The sequence below is a fragment of the Carettochelys insculpta genome, chromosome 15 (assembly GCF_033958435.1).
Source record: "Carettochelys insculpta isolate YL-2023 chromosome 15, ASM3395843v1, whole genome shotgun sequence".
Classification (NCBI taxonomy): Eukaryota; Metazoa; Chordata; order Testudines; family Carettochelyidae; genus Carettochelys; species Carettochelys insculpta.
In genome coordinates, this window is record NC_134151.1 from 24,432,364 (window position 1) to 24,453,444 (window position 21,081).

Genomic DNA, 21,081 nt, shown 5'->3' on the forward strand with positions numbered 1-21,081 from the left:
AAGCTTTAGTATTGTAGTTGCTTTGTGTATGAAGCACTGAGTTCCTTTTTATGCACACAGTATTTTGAATGTACTCGGGAGGATAAACAACAATTAATTAGTATAATATGTAGCATGCAGTAAGGCTGATAAGGACCATCTTCCTTTGGAGAGAAGTGAAATAGAGGATCATTCACTAGAGAATTCAGTTTTATTTCTTATTACATATTTTCCTTAATCCCATGTGCTATTTCTCACACTGCATTGAATTCTATAAAACACGCCTGAAACCTATCAACGCCCTCTTCAGTGGGATTTCTTTGGAAATTATAGCCAAGCAGGCTTTAGTTTTGCATGTTAGAAGTGTGCTAGTGTAAAACAACTGTCTATTTCTAGTAAAGGAGAAAACTGAATAGTTGCCATTCTTTAGTGAAATAATACCGAAAAGGTTACGCAGGCTGTCTACACTAGAGAGTTTTATAGACAAAACTGGGGGGTTTTTCCCCATAAAAAAAGGATTCTTTCGAAGATGGAGTTTACTTTCGAAAGAGCAGTGTCTTCATTGGTTTTCTTCTTTTGAAAGAAGCTATCTTGAAATAAGAAATGCAAATGAGGTGCCAGATATGTAAATCTACACCTCATTTGAATTTTCAACTTTCCTCATTTGCATGCCTCTTTCAAAATAGGAATGCAAGTGTACACACAGCTGTAGTGTTATACCTCTCCCCGATCAGGTATAATGCCTTTGTCGACAGAGTGTCTGTGTAGACAAGTTCTGTCGACAGACAGGGCTTCAGATTCCCTGGGCAGCCCTGTTTGCAAAGCTTCTGGTCGGTCATTCTGTCGACAGAGTGGCTTGCTCTTTCAAGCTGCTTTTAGGAGTAGATGCAATTTGTCAACAGAGGTACCACTGAAGTTTCTCTGTTGACAGTGACCTCTGTCGACAGAGGCTGTCCATGTAGATATAGCCAAAATGTATTTTATAGACAGTAACTGTCAACAAAAAAACTGTGTAGATGTTCCGGGAGGCTTTTTGTCGACAGAGTGGATCAAAAGGTTGATCTGCTTTTTATGTGTAGACAGTATCTGTTGACAGAAGTTTTGTCTGAACATCCCTTCCAACAGTAACCTCTGTAGATAGATGCGTCTAGTGTAGATGCAGCCCTATTAAATACAGATCAACTGAAAAACAAAAACATAATCAATTTTCATTTTCTCATCGAGTTAGCTAAAGAGCATGTTTTTAGTAGCACATTAAGTTCTAAATACTTCTCCATGAAAGTAGTTAAAATTGTTTATCGTGCCTTTAATTATTGTTTTACCAAAAAAAAATCACATTTACCAAGACACACTTCCAGCACCGGGTTTATTCAGATGTATATTTATGTTAAACGGATATAATCAATTTAAAAACACACACTTCTGTGATAATGTATTTATGTTTTAGCTATTGCTGTTACATGTACCAAAGGAGTATATTTGACAATTTGACAATACGATACATATACTCAGTTTAGGACCTGATCCAGCAATGCAGTTGATCTAACAATTAACTTTAAGAAAGAGAGAGGTCCCAGTGACTATTTATGTCCAGAGGACTACTCAGACTAAAGTTAAGTATGTACTTAAGTTCTTTGTTGAAACAGGCCAATAGTAAGCTTTCGCTACTGTCTGTGAGTCTTTCAGACAACTGCCAGAGAGAGGAAAGACTTAAAAAGACAGGACGATATGATTGTAATACAATACCACAAACAGTAGATGAAGGGTCTTTGTGCCCTGTCAAATTGGTTTCCGTTATTTCTTAAATCCCTGGAATTAGTTAATACAGTACCAATGAAACAGTGAAGATTAATTTTGAATTGCCTTTTCTTCTAAATGGGTAACTTGTATTTAGGGCGAGAATAGGAACACTACATGTAATCATTCTGAACTCTGTTAAACATGCTGATTTCTACTTGCATGGTTATGAGTGAAACGCTTGTGCATTCTGTGGAATTTGGACTCTTAAGCATATAACGACTGAGTTTCATTACTCTTCTTTGCCAAAGCCATAATAAGCTCTCAGAAAAGCTGAACAAAATAGGGACATTTGGCACAAAAAAGCGACAAAAGGATTTTAATAGTCGAAGAGAAGGATTAGGTCTATTTGAGGACCAGACATTAAAAAAAAAAACCAGCAACAACAAAACTTCGGCTTCATCTATGCTACGCAGTTGATTGATGCTGAAGTCTGCTGTAGACATGATAAATCAATCTCCAAACTTGCTCTTGTCAATGCCAGTACTTCATCAAGATGAGGAGACTAGCTGACATCAATGGGAGAGCACCCCCCCATGGACATAACTGCATGCAAGAATGCAAGATACTGTGGTAAGTATGTCAACTTCAGCTACACTTTTTGCATAGCAAAAGTAGGTTGACTGCATGGGTAAGTGCAGAAAAGGCCTCAGCAGCAATAGCATTAATTGTAAGAAGAACAAATCTAAAATTCAACCTAACTACAATCTGCCAGTTGACATATCTAGGATCCATCATAGGCAATGCAATGCAGCAAATAGGCCTTCATTACTCCAAACTTACTTCTGGACTAGTTTGGGTATTGATGTGGGTTTGGAAATGCACTGATTGCCTTAACAGATCAATATGGCTATGTCTACACTAGACAGTTTTGTAGACAAAACTCATGGAGTGTGTACACAGAAGCCCTACATCTAGATTCAGACTGGCTGCTGGCAGCATGGTGCAAATGAAAGTTCACAAAAATTGCAAATGGCCACTCATTTGCATATTTGCATGACTCATTTGCATATTTGCAGCTGAAAACAAGTAGCATAGATATGGTTTTGCCAGCCCCTTATCCCCCACCCCAAAATCAGGGATAAGGGGCTGGTGACAGAGGGGGTTTTTGCCAGCAGAACCATGTCTACACTGATTGTTTTCTGCCATGAACATGCAAATGACCCACACATATGCAAATGAGTAGCTATTTGCAATTTAATGAGCCCTCATATGCATCATGCTACCAGCAGCTGGACTGAATCTAGATGCAGCCAAATGCATTTTGTCAACAAAAAGGCTATGTCTACACTAGAAGCATCTGTCTATGGAAGTTACTGTCAGAAGAGATATTCTGACTACACTTCTGTTGACAGATTGTGTCTACACATAAAAACAGACTGATCTTTTCATTCCCTCTGTCAACAAAAGGGCCCCCTTGAAGTATTTACACACCTGTTTTGCTGACATTTTCTGTCAACAAACCACATTTTGTGTGTAGACACTCTGCAAGTTTTGTCTGCAAAACCCCAATTTTGTCTACAAAACTCTCTAGTGCAGACATAGCCAAATGGTAAACAAAAAAGTTGTGTACATGTGCTGGGGGCCCTTTTTTCAACAGACTGGATCAAGATCAATCCGTTTTTATATGTAGATCCAATCTGTGAACAGAAGCTTTGTAGAAACATCTCTTCTGACAGTAACTTCTGTAGACAGATGCTTCTAGTGTAGATGTAGCCTATATGAAAAAAGGAAGATAAATGCTTTCTTTTGCTTTAATAGAGTAAAACAAAGAAGATAGTATGTGTCCATTTCCTAAATATTTTAGGTAGTAGACAGAGGTATTCTAGATGCTTAGTATTTCCAGAGAAAAATCAGCAACTGGTCTGAGTATTGATTTATCAGTATAAACTTTTTTTAAAAAATTCCATGAGTGCTTTCATACAAAAAATACTTTCTCATTTTTAAAAATCTGAAACCAGTGTTAAATCTATGTATACATAAGTGACTCAAATAGTAACAGCTTTTCTCTAGTATAATCTCTTCTATAAATTCCTCATGTTAAGTTTTGAATGGATTGCATTATTTTTCAAAACTATTAGAAGACTCAGGATTCTCAACATGCTTGAAGAAAAGAAAATTGAAACTGTTCAAAGAGTGCCTACTTCCATAGCACAGAAATGAACTCTGCACATTAAGGACCAATTCTCAAATAGAGTTAGGCCAGCAGAGACTTTAGCCCCAAGACTGAGCAATTGCATGCATGCTATAAAGCATACAAATCAGTACAAGATGTTTGGTTTATGATGACCTTGTACATTTAATAAAAAAAAGAGAGAGAAGAGATGTGTGCATTGAGGAAAGAGGGAATAAATGGGGCAGATTCGGATGGAACACAGAGGACAGAAAGTGAGGTTGGCAGCAGAGGGACTGCAGTGAAAAAGAGTGAAGCAAAAAGCACATCAGGGGAGAGAAAGTATGTCCTCAGCTCAAAGTGAAGTATATTCTACTGTTTATTGACAATCTCTGGGGGTCATGAACTTGTGCTGCTGCCAGAAATAAGTCTTTTGCTCCATTGGGCTGGCTCAGCAGCTTTCAGTTTCCTGTTACTTTCCTGTTTGTGAATGTGGTCCAGACTTTTAAACCTGGTTCTAGGCTGCTAAATACTGCTTGTTTGCTGGCGTAGGTTAATGTTTCAGAAATAGCAAGGAGCAGCTTCTGAAAGTCAGCTCTACAGTACCACCTGTCAACACTGAACATCGAAAAAGCATGAGTCAGATCCCCCAAATCACAAGACTGGCTTAAACATCATGAGATTTTATACTAACAATACGTATCAGAGAGATTTTATTTGTCTTCTGGTTTTGAAGCTGTTCTCTGCAACTATGCAAATACCACAAGACTGGTGATAAAATTGTTACTCTTGGCCGCTGAGAAGGGCAAAAACAAATTCCAAAATTACTATGAATTGGGCCAGGGATCAGCAACCTTTCAAAGGCAGAGTGCCAAAATTTGACCTTTTGACCTCTGTGTACTGTCCGAGCACTGGTGATATTTTTTCAAGTCACTAATAGTTCTACTCACAACAGCTTCATTAATAAATAAATTAACATGCAGAGCTTTACCGCTTAGGTGGGTGATGTAGCATTAGTTGGTCTTTTGTTAATCCACAGGTGGTGTGGCTTTGAACAACCTCCTGGCTGCATGGGGGAGTAAGCACAGGGCTGAGCTCCCGCCTCATGTGCCAATGAAAATCGGCTTGCGTGCCAGTCTTGGCACCTGTGCTGGGGTTGCTGACCCCTGAGTTAGGCCACGGCTGACTGGAAGGACCCATGGTAATTCTGTGGTCAGTGTCTTTGTGTGCCCACATCCCACTTAAAAGACGTAAAATAATTTCTTGCAAATACAGAGCCCAACACACATTTCTACAGCATTCTCTGTTATTAAGTTTATTATTATTATCAAGATACATTTTCCCATTTTTCCCGTTCCCGTCTCCTCTGTCCTATTTTATTTCTTAGATTGTTAAACAGGAGTTGCACTGACTTACACATCAAGCTATGCATGATAATGTGAGCAGGTATTACTTGTTGTGCTGCTTTATCATGGAAATCTTTCCTCTGCTGTCATTTGCAGCCCGCCAAAGGCAATCATAATTTCACAATGAAGACATGTATAATTGAGGTCATTACAGGGAGCAACCTGGAATGAGCATCTATAGAGCAAAACTCATTGATTTAGCATGGCTTAGAGATAATTTACATAGTAAATGTTGCTTCCCAGCCCTCCTCTTCTTATATTACAGTACATACAGAAGTTGATACTATTTTGTAAAAAAACCCTGTATCTTTAATTAGATCTTTTCAGTTCAAACCCTGCAAATACACTTTTCCAATAAATTTTTACTACCTTTAATCATTGTTACTTCTGTTCACAGATACCTTTTCAGGGCTTGGAAAAATGAAATAATGTACTTACTTAAGCTGTTTTTGAAGGATAAACTAATTTTACTAAGTGTTCTTAATTAAGATTGGATGAGGGAGAACATAACCCTCACCAGGATTTAGTGATGGATGAACTATTTTCCATGAGATAAAAATCAAATAAAAACTTTCACCCAAGAATTCAGAATGAGCTTCAACAAAAGTATGTATTTTGGGTGTGTGCGTGGGTGGGGGGGAGATGGAACAACAGTTTGTGCAGCCCTGTAGTGGGGTGGGGTGGACCCTCCCACTACCCAGAAGGGGAGGAATCCTTCTAGGAACTATTTTGTATGGAGCCTGGCTCCTACCAGTCACTTGACTGGAAGTCAGGAGGCAGGGCCAGGGCTACAAAAGCCCAGGCTGAGGACTCAATGGGGGCTGAGACTCCAGAGGGGCCAGATGATGGCTCTGGGCTCCCAGCCTGGGAGGTGGAAGACTGGTGAAGTGAGGCTGAAGCCTAGATTGGGCTGCCTGGGCCCCTGCTGGTCCTGGTATCCTGTGGACCCCAGCAGAACCAGCCTGTAGAAGACCCACTGGACCTGGAGGACCGACCAGGGTATCCACCTCAGCCTGTATCCCGAGCCAGCCTGAGGTGGCAGGAGAACTGGCCTCAGCCTGCACCCCAAGCCAGCCTGAGGCCATGGAACCCCTAGGACACCTGGACCCAGAACTCTGTGAGCCCGAGAAGCTAGCAGGACAGGGGGTATGTGCTGGGGTTGGGGGACACTGGGAGCAGCCCAGGGGGTAGAGAGGACCATTAAAGGACCTCAGATTGGCATCTTGCAGTCTGGATTCCCCGCTGACCTGGGCAGCAGGCCATGCTGCTGCAACCAGGGCTCCTGGGCTGGGACGCAGTGGAGTGGGAAGGCCCACCTCCCCCTTGCTACCCACTTGCCAAGTGGCACTCTCCCCATTCTCTGCCAGCACGGGCAGAGTGTCTGCTGTTTGCTACCCCACCCTGAGCTAGGGCCTGGGCCTCCTGAACTGTTGTGTGATGCTCCACCCTGAGCTAGGGACTGGGTTTCCTAAACTGTTATGTGCTGTCCTGCCCTGAGCTAGGGCCTGGGCCTCAGAAACTTTTGTTTGATTTCAGGGCCGGGACTTCCTGAAACTGTCTGTGTGCTGCCTCACCCTGAGCTAGGGCCTGGGCTCTTTCCTGGAAGACTTCAGCTAATCTTTCCAGTGCCTGCCTGAAGGCCAGGGTTCTAAACTGTTGCCTCTCACCACCTGAGGCAAGATGGTCTAAGGACTAGCAACTTGGGGGTTGCTGGGGCACCCGTGGCTGTGGGGTGGAGGGGCCACCCACTGACCTGAAAGGGGAGGAGCCCTTTTGGTAGCCCCCAAATCTGCTACAAGCCCACAGGTTTATGGCATTGTTACTCCAGTTCTGGGGTACTTTAGCATGTCCTGCATATCCCCTTTGAGGTAAAAAAGGGAGTCAAACAAGACTATGTCGTTGCCCCATTACTGTTCTCTGTTTTCATTGCCATGACCCTTCACCTCATTGATGGCAAGCTTCCAGATGGAGTGAAGATTATCTGTAGAATGAACAGGAAGCTTTTCAGTCTCAGGAGACTGAAGGTTAAATGCAAGACCTCCACGACCTTGATCATGGAGTTCCAGGACACAGACGACAACATAGTTGCTGCTCTTTCTCCTGCAGCTCTTCAGACCGTCTTTGATACCTCCTTTGAAGCCTACAAGAATTTTGGCCTCACATTGAACATCAAAAAGACAAAGGTGCTTCACCTCTCTGATGGGACAATCTCATGTACCTGCTATTGAAGTCAATTAAGAACTGCTGGCAAATGTGGAGCACTTCCCATACCTTAGAAGTCATCCTTCCACTAAAGTTGACATTGGTGCAAAAATCCAGCAGAGTCTGATCCATGCGAGCTCTGCTTTTGCCCACCTGAGGCAACGGGTCTCGGAGAACTGGGACATCTATCCCTAGACAAAGCGGAGTAAGGGATACTTCAAAATAGCACTTTATTTCAACATTTGGTGCTGTTTAGAAACAGCACTGGATGATGAAATAGCCTATTTTAAACTACACTCAAAATAAGCTTATTTCAGGTTTAGGCTGTCGTGTAGACGTAACCTGAGGAGGAAGCAACCACTATCGTATTGCAACAGCACATTTTTAGAGTTTGATTTCCATGGAAAGAAGATGCAGCAATGCAACATTCAGATGCTGTTTGTAAGCTGAATTAATGTGTATAATAAAATGACTTTTGCAGCTAAGTGAAAATACACACACCTCAGCTTCATTTCGCAACTGCGGTGATTCAAATTATTAATGTAATTTATAAATCCTCAGTACCCTGAGTATGCCACCTCAAGGAGTATTTTATTGTAAGTCCTCCATTAAATTAGCAATGCTGTTTTCAGAGACGTAAAAAGGTATAATCATATTTCTAGAGGTACGAAAGAATTTAGTACCTTAAACCTTTTCTGTCATTACTCATGAAGTCCACAAGCTATGACTCTCTGAGATAGCTTTCTAATCTGGCACTGAAGATATAAAATGTAGTCTGATGTATAATTCAAAATACAAGTGGGGACATAACCATCATTTTATGGGCACGTTTATATGCGCTGTTATTCTTAGAGACAACTCTTCTCTCAAGCCAATCAAGTTTGGACAATTCCTCAGAGTCCAACTAGTTAGATTAATCCAAATATGAAAATATGGGAAATTCAAAAAAACAAACTGAACAATAAAACCTCATTTAACTATTTGTCAGCAACTGGCATATGAACCCCCCTTGCTCTTCCCATTGTGATGTGTACTAAAGATAATTATATGGGCAACAAGAATAATCAGAAATGTAGCACTTTAAAGACTAATAAAATGATTTATTCAGTGATGAGCTTTCGTGGGACAGACCCACTTCATCAGATCAATCTCATTTCCAGTACAAACTGACATTTATGCGTACAGAGGACCAAAATATTGCAGTAAATAATTATTTTGATTATTATTATTATTGCAATTTTTTTGGTCCTCTGTACGTATATATGTCAGTCTGTATTGGAAATAAGATTGATTTAAAGAAGTGGGCCTGTCCCGTGAAACCTCATCACCAAATAAATCACTTTGTTAGTCTTTAAAGTGCTACATTTCTGCTGTTTTGTTTCATTGGAGTACAATTACTCTCTGTTACTAAGGGTAATCAGAGTTATAGCAGTTAGCACAGTTTTGAAAGGGATAAAATCCTCATGCTTCAGAGCTTAAATTAAATTCTACCTTTGAAGAGTTCAGCGGTCCATTCATGGGGAAGATTATCCCGTATCTCCCATATATGCCGGCTATGGGATTTTTTTCCCATCTTCTTCTGAAACAACTGTGGCTGCACATTGTCAGAGGCAAAACATATGACAAGTTGGACCCCACAGTCTGAGACAGTATAACAAGTCCTATATGTCCACGTTCCTGATTTCCATGCTTACTAGCAGATTACCAGTACTGAAGCTAATGACCATGCCCACCTAAAAGAGCAATGGAAGAGGAAAGTGAAGAGGAAACACAATAAAGGAGATGTGAGGTTCCTCAGCACATATTCCTATTAGCTTCAATGGGTGTTAGATTCAGAGATTTTCAGGCCAGAAGTGATGATTCATTTCTAAGGATATTGAGATCCCAAGAGAGCTAGGAATATTTTTGAGGATCTGGGTTTGAATGACTACTTAGATTATTTATATGCGTTCTTAATCATATATAAATCCCTTTACAGACATAGTTTAAATTTAAATTTGAATTTAAATTTGACTAAGATGCTACAGGTTGGACATCTCAGGACCTGACTGGTGGCAACCAGAAAATTGGCAGAACCATGTGAGTGATTCTTGTCTAGCACATTACCAACACTTCTACTTCTCACTGGGCTCTTTGAAGACATTTGGGAGAAAATTAAAGTTAAATAATAGCACAGAAGACCGAGAGCCAGGACGGGTGGCAGTAAACAAACTTTATGGGACCATTATCAGAAAGGTAGCCGTGTTAGTCTGTGTCTTCGAGAACAAGAAGCGTTAGTCAGAACTGACGAAGCAGATCTTTGCCCATAAAAGCTTATGTTCCAAAATATCTGTTAGTCTATAAGGTGCCACAGGACTTCTTGTTGTTTATAGGACCATGGGAAACTTGTCCAGACCCATGGTAAGTGGACATTGGGCTAATTTAAATCATGTTGGACCATGGATATTGCCAGATAGTACAGTGCAGGATTAGAAAGATTCAACTTGTATAACATTCCAGTTATTAACACTCTGTGGCTACGTCTACACGTGCAGCCAACATCGAAATAGCTTATTTCGATGTTGCGACATCGAAATAGGCTATTTCGATGAATAACGTCTACACGTCCTCCAGGGCCGGCAACGTCGATGTTCAACTTCGACGTTGCTCAGCCCAACATCGAAATAGGCGCAGCGAGGGAACGTCTACACGTCAAAGTAGCACACATTGAAATAGGGATGCCAGGCACAGCTGCAGACAGGGTCACAGGGCGGACTCAACAGCCAGCCGCTCCCTTAAAGGGCCCCTCCCAGACACAGTTGCACTAAACAACACAAGATACACAGAGCTGACAACTGGTTGCAGACCCTGTGCCTGCAGCATAGATCCCCAGCTGCCGCAGAAGCAGCCAGAAGCCCTGGGCTAAGGGCTGCTGCCCACGGTGACCATAGAGCCCCGCAGGGGCTGGAGAGAGAGCATCTCTCAACCCCCCAGCTGATGGCCGCCATGGAGGACCCAGCAATTTCGACGTTGCGGGACGCGGATCATCTACACGGTCCCTACTTTGACGTTGAACGTCGAAGTAGGGTGCTATTCCTATCTCCTCATGAGGTTAGCGACTTCAACGTCTCGCCGCCTAACGTTGAAGTTAACTTCGAAATAGCGCCTGACGCGTGTAGACGCGACGGGCGCTATTTCGAAGTTGGTGCCGCTACTTCGAAGTAGCGTGCACGTGTAGACGCAGCTTGTGTGTGTGCGTGTGTGTGTGTGTGTGAGAGAGAGGGAGACCAGGTTCTTTTTTCTGTTAAAGAAATACATAAAACATAGTTTCTATTGTAAAATCCTATCCTTCCATCCATGTTACTAATCAGCAGGAAAATATTAAGTATATGCAGGAAGGGATAATTCATTCAGTTTTGAAAGTACATGAATAAATATAAATTGTTCATTGCTTACTTATCTAATCTCCTAAGGGTGATAAGTGATGAATTAGTTATGTAATTAGTTAAGTAGATTTTAGAAAATCATCCACATAAATAGATTTGTTCTTATTTTAAATTCCTATTTCTTACAGATTCTAAAAGTAATGTTGATATGATTAATTTTTGATGAAACATTCCTATGTTGTGTCAACAGTGCCGTGTGTAGACTGTAACGGCCTTATATTTTTCTAGTCAATTTACTAATCTGAAAGGTAAAATTGCTAATGGACTAATGGCTTCTTCCAATTACTTCTAACAGTCATCATGCCATTAAAACACTTGACTACAAATTTTTGCCCGTTTTAGTAATGAAAAAGAGACATAGTGTAATTCCCAAATCTGTCCTGATAATGGAAAAACATGGAGAGAGTAATTTTAAAGCCATTCTTTGACCCCGAGAAAACAAGGGAATTCATTTCTAAATTTTGACATTGAAGAAAGGGTGTTTAGTTGCTTTCCTAAATATTTCAGTATGATTATGGTAATGTAGAGGGTTAAAGTTAATGCTTTTTCTTTGTTCTTAATCCACCATGTTCTACCAGACTATTACTGTAGGAGTCTTATCTGTATATGATGTTATCTACAGCTGTGCAAACTGCACAATCTCAGATAAGCCCCTTCAGGAGCCAGCTACGGGCTGTATTATTTTAAGCTAGTGGCTGCAATCATAGCAAATATTATTAGACACATGAATGTATCTACTCAGTATGTTATCTCCTGATAAATGTTAAGTCACTGATTTTGGTATAATCCATGCATTTCAGAAACTATACTACACAATAGGAAAGCGTACTAAAAAGTCATATGAAAATCTAACATTTGTACAATTGCTAGTTTATACCTTATAATTTCACTGTAATATTTTTACTCTGAATTTTATATTTTCATGGTTCCTACAACGAGATTCGCCATGTCTAGATTAAAATGATTTGTTGACAGAAGCATCTAACGACAAAACTTCTGTCGACAGATCACACCCAAACTGCCAAACGGATCACAAGAGTGATCCATGCTCTCAAAAAAATGGCCAACCGGAAGCACAGCAGATAGGGCTGCCCAGTGTTCCAGAAGTCCTGTCTGTCGACAGAGGGCCCTCCAGAATGTCCAGACTGGCTTTCAGTTGACAGGTGTTTTGTCTCGTGGGGAGTGGGATACGATCGTTGACAGAAGTGCTGCATTCTGTTGATGTACTGTTGACAGAACAACTTGTCAGTCTGGACATTCCCTAGGTTTTGTTGACAGAACACCAGTTTTTTTGATGAACTTTCTAGTGTAGACATAGCCTTGGAGTCTAGGACAGTAACATGCACAGAAAGTCAGTTGCAAATGAAGCTTATTAGTTTCCCCTAAACTTCTGTTTTCCCATTATTCCTGCCTTTCCAGTTAACAGCTTATAGTGCAAAATATAACAAAATAAAATTAGTAGTTTCAATTGTTTCTGTGCTTTTGCAACTGCAGATTAGTTTAATTCAAATATATACACTTGAAACATCTACTAGTCCTTCTGTTCCCTCTCTTTAAATGTGAACAGAATTCCATTACCACAGAATGGAATTTTTTAAGTGTAAGCATTGTATATATTTGAACTATGCTGTTTTTGAGTTATAGAGGCACCAAAAACATCTGAAACTACTAAACTTTCTAAAAACTCCTATAATTTACAGAGGGTGAACAGATTTATACCTGATTTGAGGGGAAAAAAAGATAGCTTGTAGTGTAGGACTTGGCATACCAAGTTCTCTCTGTAGTGAATTTCATGGCTGCTCTGTAGACCCCTAAGGTTTATCATTGGAAACACTGACAGACCATTAACTATATCAGCACTTGTGGGAATTGCTATAATATATAGTAAATTACTTCGAAAATAGAGACAAGTCAGTCCGTAGAGTATTGTGGGTTCAACAAGCATTAAGAAATAGTTTAAAACTACTCAGATTTCACAAATAGCTCTAGCAAAATGCTTCAGTCTAATACCCGTATTGCTGAATAATTTTGCAACTTCTGAATGGTTGCATCATATTGTTATTATATGATGCATATCATGCAAATAAAGTAACACAGATGTGTAGAATAAAGACAACTAATAAATGGTCTGTTATGATTCTAAGGTTTCTGGAAAAATTCCAGACATTTAAGTTTATACTTATATACTTCTATCAACATCTCTTGGCCTGGCGCGTTAGTCAACATTCAGTCAGGGATATCATATTTTTGAGTTGTAAGTGAGCACTGCTCATTTAATTCCCCGAACTTTCGCTCTTGCTTCTATGGCTCATTGTTAATTTAGCCTAGATGCTTATGCTGGGTTTTGCATTCTTTCTGATTGTATCCATACTTAGGATAATTAATAAATACACTGCTTCAGCTCCCTCTATGCTACTGTTCCTGCTAATTTTTTTCATACATGGACAGAATAAATTTTGTTATGTGCACCAGGGCATGTGTGGGTGTGCACCACCAATATAAACACCTACTACCAGCTATGGGGGGTTATGGGTGCTCTGCTCATCAGCGGGGCGGCAGCTGAATCTCCCCTGAGGGGGCCACACAAGCACTCAACTTACAGGGAACACTACTCCATGCCCAGGCTGACCAAAGCCAAAGATCGAGACCTTTCATCATTCTCCTATACACCTGAGCTTCTATTCAAGCTGTACCAACTTTGGATTCTCATTAATTTCTCTTTAAGACACTCAGTAATTGCCCACTAAGAGTTTCTGAAGTCCCAGTCTAGGTGATTAAAACAAACAAACAGTTTTTTTGGTAAATTACAGTTATGCACAGAAAATAAAAGATAATTGAAGATAAACACCTATAGCTAGACACTTACAAAATGCACCCCTTGGCACAGAGCTTGCATTACAATAAATAGAAATATTAACTACAACATTGCAAAATAACATCTCTCATTTTAAAGGCTCTTGGTTCTCAGTCTGCCATATGTCCCTAGGAAGAAACTCTCTCCATGTCCTGTGGTGTGGTTCATTTTATAATCTTCCTCTTGCCTGGCAAATGTTTAATCTAAGTTACCATATGGTGTAAATTATATCCTTGGATCCAGATCAGAATGATATAAATGGTTTGAATTCAGTTTGGATGACTACATATGCCACTGTCATTAAACAAAAAACAAAACACACACACACACAAATCAGAAGTGCTGATTTGCATATATTTCAATTAAATTTACATATACCTGAATGATATGTCTTGGGCTCATGCCGAAGAGCAGGGGTGAGCAAACTTTTTATGTTGCACCCTGCCTTTAAGCCCTGCTATTAGCTGGGTCCACCCGGCCCCCTCCAATCTGTGGGAGGACCACAGGAAGGGATGCAGGTGGGGGCATGCGCTGGCCAGGGGCTCAGGTGCTAGGAGAGTGGCAGTTCCTCCCAGAGGAGCGGGGGAAGCACTATGGGGCTGGGCTGGTTGTGGTGCCAAGGAGAGAGCGCAAGTGCCTTGCCGGAACACCCCAAAGCCAAGCTGGCTCCTGCTGCTGGGAACCAGCTGCCTCAGCCTGGCAGTAGGGAAGGCAACACAGGTGCGCCCGCCCCTTTCCCTGACTGGGTCAGTACAATTGGCTCCCCTCTCCTGTCCCCCCTGCAGCTTCTGCTGCATTGCCAGCCCTCTGACATGGTGGGGGAGGTATTGATGCCAAGATTCCACTCTGGAGGGCAGGGTTCCCTCTAATTTTTTCCATCCAGGGTGAAATAAATTTTGTTATGTGCACCAAGGCGTACGGAGATGTGCATGACCAAGAGAAACACATGCTGGCAGTTGTGGATGGCTGTGGGCACTATACTAATCAGCTGGGCGGCACCTGAATCTCTCCTGGGTGGTCACCCAAGCTCTCAGCTTCCAGGGAAAACTGCTGGGAGGGTGGCAAACATCACTTGAGCAGAGGGTTGTGTGTAACAAGCAAATGGTGTGTGTGCGCGTGTCTGGCCTATGCACACATCCAGCTGATACACCTGGTTGTTGGGGTAGCAGGCCTCCCTCCCTGCTGCTACCACTCCTCTCCAGGTGGCAAAAAGGGACCCTGTAGTCAGGATTTGGGTGGGGTTGAATATGGCCCCATAAATTTCTCACAGCAAGAAGAAGGGAAGAAGGGCCTCCAGCCACTGCTACTTCATGTGGAGGATAGGCTTGGGAATTTCAGCTTTGTATATCCACTCTTGTTAATCTATTTTCCTTTCCAAACATACGTGAGTACTTAGGTTATAGTTTTCTTTCAACGCTCATTAGAAATACTGCTCGCATGCCTTTTATAGGCATTTGTTCAAATAATGATTCCAAATAAACAGGCCAAAGGCAAATCTGGGAGCTATTTAATCCAGCTAGAATGCAGGTGACTGCACAGCAATAATACAATTTTATTCAGATAAGATGTATCTTCCATATTCTAAGAATAAATTTACCTGTAATGTCGTAACTCATGCATCAGCTATTTCACACAACCTTACCATGTTTGATACCCAATCTGTATCTTAATACAAACTCCGAAGCAAGTAAAATTGGACAAAGTAAGTATATTATAATAAAGAAATGTATATCACTAAAGGAAAAAATACTAAAGTTAACTGTCACAAAAGAAAATAGAATAGTAATCCCCCCTGAAAAGCCACATGATTCATTTTATCAGCACGTCTATTGCTGTTACCAGGCTTTCTTGTGGTTAAGTCTTTTAAAATTAGACCCCCTGCAGTTAAGAACCTTTTAACAATACTACATAAACTGAACAGATAATTCATCAGAAATCATGTTTTATTCTTGGCAGGCACTGAGAGCTTTTATGAAATTTTGAATCAGCATTTCAAATACACATGGCTTGGAGTTTCAGAGGTTTTAGTCTCCACAGGGAGTTCCAGTACTGACAAGCAAATGCTTGGAAGGGACCAATGGGTAAATAAATGGAAAATACAGGCTTTATGTGGCAAGTGAGGCAGTTTATTCCATCAAAATGGAAAACTCACTCTATACAGAATGGTTCAAAGATTAGAGGTTGGGAGGTTAGAAGAAAAGAAACCACATTGTTGTTTTTGTGTGACAGATGGTTGCTGTGAGCCTACCCTCAAAATGGTGGTCTTGTCAACATGATTTATTCATAAATGTCACATGTTTTGGTTTTTTTTCTTTAAAGCTCTAGCTTCTGGAATCATGATTACATGGTAATTTCAGCTTTCAGTTTAAAGAGTTTTTGAGCTCTCATGGCTTTAGAAAATGGCCTGAATCCTAAAGATTGAAAAACTAGAAGGAAAATAAAAAGACCCAAAACATTATTTTAAAATAAATCTCATAATTTTAAGCAAATCTCACAGTTTTTGAACATTTAACATTTAGAAATACAGAAATGGCTATAAAGGTTGAACTCCTCAAAGGTTTCCATTAAAGTGATACTTGCAGAGATTGAAAATAAATATTTTGGCCTAAATTGTGCCCTCAGATACACACATGCATTTTGTAACCTCGTGGGATTTGCATTTGAATGTCTAAGGGGGAAAATGGTTTTTTCTAAAGAAGAACTGTATTGAAGAAGAGAGCGTAAATGATACATAAAGTCCTCTCAAATTTAATTCATATAATAGATTTTTGACAATGTGGTTATGTCTTTACCAATTGCAATATCCACTTGGAAAAGATTAATTTAATCTGGAGACATACTGGTGACTCGAACAGCTTTCCTTTGATAACTCTAATTTTTACCCTCTTAAATGAAAACATCTTCTTTCCATCTCAGTTTTTGTGTGTTGTTTCTAGCCAGAGAATAACGTATAGAGTAGGTTTTAAATTCTGAGATTATAAATTTTGTCAAGATCTGGCAGTACTAATAAACTTCTTGTAAGGTCTGGTGGAATTTAGAAGCTCTGCCAACAAACATGTGCTCCAGTAGCATTTCAAAACTGTGTCAAATGACGCATCAGAATTCAAAGAGTTTGTAATTTTCCTTAGCTGAAGAAGAAAACTGCTGATCCAGCTGGATGAGTTTGTATAGTCAATTAGTAGATCCATGCAGGTGCAAGAAGACTATAAAATGCTACCTGTGAAATACTGGATCCAAACCTGATATTTCATTGTCTTCTAGAAATTGTCTTTTTATCACAAATATATGCAGAGTAAAATATAATGCACTAGAAGATGTACCTGGCTTTGCCTGGGCAGTCCACCTGCTGGCTTCTTGCCAGGGCTGGCTGAAGGCATGGATGGCGGCCCGGAAGTGGGGGACCACACGGGCATATGAATTACCCCAGCTACTTTACAGCCACAAACTTCATAATGCATCCAGATTTATATATGGACCATAAAACCACTATTCCTTTAATATGGTAAAGACAAAGAATCAGAGCCACTGATGTTATCAAAATATGAAAGTTATATGTCGTTGACTAAATTCCATACAGGTTGAACCTCTCTAATTTGGCACTCTCGTCGGGCAACATCTGTAATCCAGCATGATTTTAGTTAGTTTGATGACCACTTATCATCGGTGTGGCCAAGTTTATTGCAGTCCCATAAAGCATGTTTCCAGCTACTAATCCTGGCTCTCAGTGTTCTGTGCTGTTATTTAGCTGTAATTTCCCCCTAAATGTCTTCTAAGAGACCAGTAAGCAGTGGCAGTGTTGATAACTGCTACTAGATGATATTGAACTTGGCAAATTCTCTTGTTCAGCAACAGTCAGGTCCTAAGGGTGCCAGGTTACAGAAGTTCTACCAGTGCTGAGCATACCAAAAATACCATACAGCTTTACAATACACCCATTACATGTGGGGGACTCATCAGCAAACATCAGCAATATTGCAGCTCCTCACTGATAATAAAAAAAAATGCACTAACAATTGACTTTTTATCCCACTACACAATACATACTTCAAGGGTTGCCAGAGACCTACAGAAATTTAAGTCCTTATATTGACTGCCACTTTAGTACAGTAAACCCTTGATTTTACGGACCCTGATTCAGTGGACTTTGGGAACAACGGATAACCCATTTGTTCTTGAAGTCCACTGGGGTCTGTAAAATCCTAAATTATGCCCCCTCTGCAAAAAAAATCTAGAGACTTACCTTTGCTGTGGCCTGTAGAAGCCGTTGCCTCTCCTGTTGGAGCTGCCACCCACTCCTTTCACCAGGCGAGCTCCTGGTGGGAGGAGAGTGTGGCAGCTCCACCGGTGGCTCCTCCAGGCAGCACAGTGGCCCTTTCAGCCATGCGCGGTGAGGTCCCTTCAGCCACACGTGGCGAGGTTCCTTCAGCCATATGCAATGAGGCTCCAACAGCTGTGTGGCAAGGTGCCTCCAGCCATGTGTGGCAGGGTCCCAGCCAAGGTCTGGTAGCCCCTGCTGCATGGCAGGCTCCAGCAGCTATGGTCTGGTGAGTCCCCGTTTTTTTTTTTTTTGGGCGAGGGGTGAATTGGGAGGGGGTCTTGGGCTGGGGGAGCCTGATGGGAATGAGTAGTAGTAAACCCTCATATTTAATGGACATTCTGGTTCAACAGACACCCCTCTCCCCTATCAGCCAATTAAATCGAGGGTTTAATTTTAGTGGTCACTACAAGCTTCTGCCACATGAGCCTTATTACTTCCAAATCTGATTACAGAAATAAGTTTTTTGAGCATCTTGCATCCCTCTTCCACTCCATCAAAAATAACTAAAGCAGGAAGAAACACAGTATTTTCAGAGCCCTAGTACCATAGTGAAATATGTGAAAAATGCTATACTGCACTCTGTTTTCTTACATATTTGCAAAACGTACAAGGAATAAGAAATCCCTGTGTGACGTAAATGATAATTTATCGCACCTGCACCCTTAGGAAGGGAGATAAGTCTTGTGGGGGGTCACTCATAAATTCTCAAAGCTGAGGCTGAGTGACTAGGACACACTCGCTTAGAACCTGGCAATCCTGGGCACAAGTCCCACTCACACCTCAGACTTTCTGTGTGATCTTGCACAAGTGACTTTGCCTCAGATGCCCATCAGTAAAAGGGAGAGGATCGTACTTCTCCGCCTCGTAGAAGTACTGTGATCATAAATACATTTAAAACGATGTGTCAGATACATTATAACATTGCTCAGTTACTACAGTAACAAGAGCCTCATAAGTACCCAAGATAGACAGAAAAAATGTAAATAAATTTTAAATTACGTGGATTTCCATTAAATAAAATCAGTATCACATTGATATTTAATTATGTGAAAATGCTTTTAAGGGGAGATTGCAGTTAACAGGTTTGAGAAAGTAGAGTTTCAAAAATAACAGGAAAAGCAAATAATCTAATATACCATATTAAAAGATACAAGAGAAACCAAAATGTGCCACGAGTAAAATACTGTTCATTCAGTAATGTACGCACACAAATGGATAGAAGTTTATTGAGACTGATAAAACCTTGCAGAAAAATGTCACCATGGATTTCCTTTATATTACACATATAAAACTGACATTAAAAGAACACTGTTAAGGTTGCAAAGTCAAAAACTACAAAGATAGGAAATGTTAGAATTAGGGTTGCCTATGCAGCATTAATTGAGTCCTTCTGTGAGTGTGCACTGTGACTTGATCTTTAATTACATGCTCAAGCATTCCTTGCACATTGTTTTTACATAGGACCCCCACTTTATATAACGCAGAGAATGGATGATGAATACTGAAGGAACAACTATGCAATATTTCTTTTTTCTTATTGTTATTCAAAAAGTGGCCCCATGCTCCATTTACCACACACGATTCTATCTCAACTCTGAAACAGAATTATTTTCCTCACAGGATTTTGCATGGCTTTTATCTATAAAGTTCCTGGGTGCGTCACAACTATTTTATTTTCACAATAGGGCTAGTGGGGTGGGGGGCGTTATCCTTATTTTGGAGATGACAACTGAGTTAGTTTAAAAGAAAAAGCGTGCATTACTCTTGGACATCACATTTGAAATATCTAGGACTTGATTTTTTAGTGTACTTCACATTCTATGACACTTTACATGGTCAAAGCACAGCTCCCATTGACTTCAGTTGCAGCTGTATGTGCTCAGAATTCAACTTCTCAAGTCAGGCACCCAGAGTGTAAGGTACGCACAACTCATCTAAAGTTTGGCTTATGTGACTTGACTAGCATCGGATAAGAAGGTTGCCATATAGACAGAAACAAAATACAATTATGCAGGGTAGAAGGAGTCCCAGCACAGCCCATTCTAGTATCTTAAAAGAGCTCACAGTCCCAGTCTCCCACCCATTCCAACTCCCACCTCTGCAACCCACAGACTTCTGTACCAGTTTTAGATATCATGGTTCCATGTCCTAATTCACTTCCTTCACGTCCTGCAGGTGTTTCTCCTTTGCACACTGAAGCCAGGCAGCTTGCTCATCCATGCTATCTGGCCACCTAATATATTATGTTCTATTATTATCTGAACAAAAATAAACTTATAATGGAAACCATGAAAAATGAATGTTTGGCAATTGCTACTTTACAGTTATTACAGATGCAGTGTGTGTATCACACATACATTAAAGCCAGAATGGACCATCTAAGCTGCTTTCCTTCCGAACAAAGACCACAGGACTTTGCCCATTAACTCCTGCATCAACCTCACCATCTTGTGACTGAGCTAGAGTGTAACTTTCAGAAAGACATTCAATCTAGATCTACACATATCATGTTATGGAGAATCGACCATATCCCTGGAAACCTGTTTCAAAGATTAACCCAGACAGTTAAAAATTCCAGCCTACTCTGATCCCAATTAGAAACCTCACTACTACAATTTTTTCCAGCTTCAATTGCCAGCAGTGGCATCTTGTCATTTTAAATAGCTTGGCAGTTTCACAGTCTCCTCCCTGTCTAAGACCCTATATAAGATTTCGCCTGTTCTAAGTCTAGGAAGTCTGGTCTCACACTTTATGGTAACTGATGACAAAGGTTGGCACTGAGGGTGATCACTGTATGTACATGTACTGCTTACCTTTAATAACAGAAAATTAAAACAAACTCAGTCAAATGCACATCTGATTAATAAAATTAAATGTATATTATACATGATATATACTACATTAGATAATCAGTTATTGCTGAGCCTATGATTTTGGCATGGAAATTTTAGTATATTTCACAGCATAGGTGCCAGAAAAATATGTAA

General features: G+C 40.6%; 1 protein-coding gene across 1 annotated transcript in view; it reads right to left on the reverse strand.

Annotated features, from left to right (window-relative positions):
* Positions 1-21,081, reverse strand: part of FSTL4 (follistatin like 4) — a 490,670-nt gene that overhangs the window by 71,213 nt on the left and 398,376 nt on the right. The gene's annotated exons all lie outside the window — the stretch shown is intronic.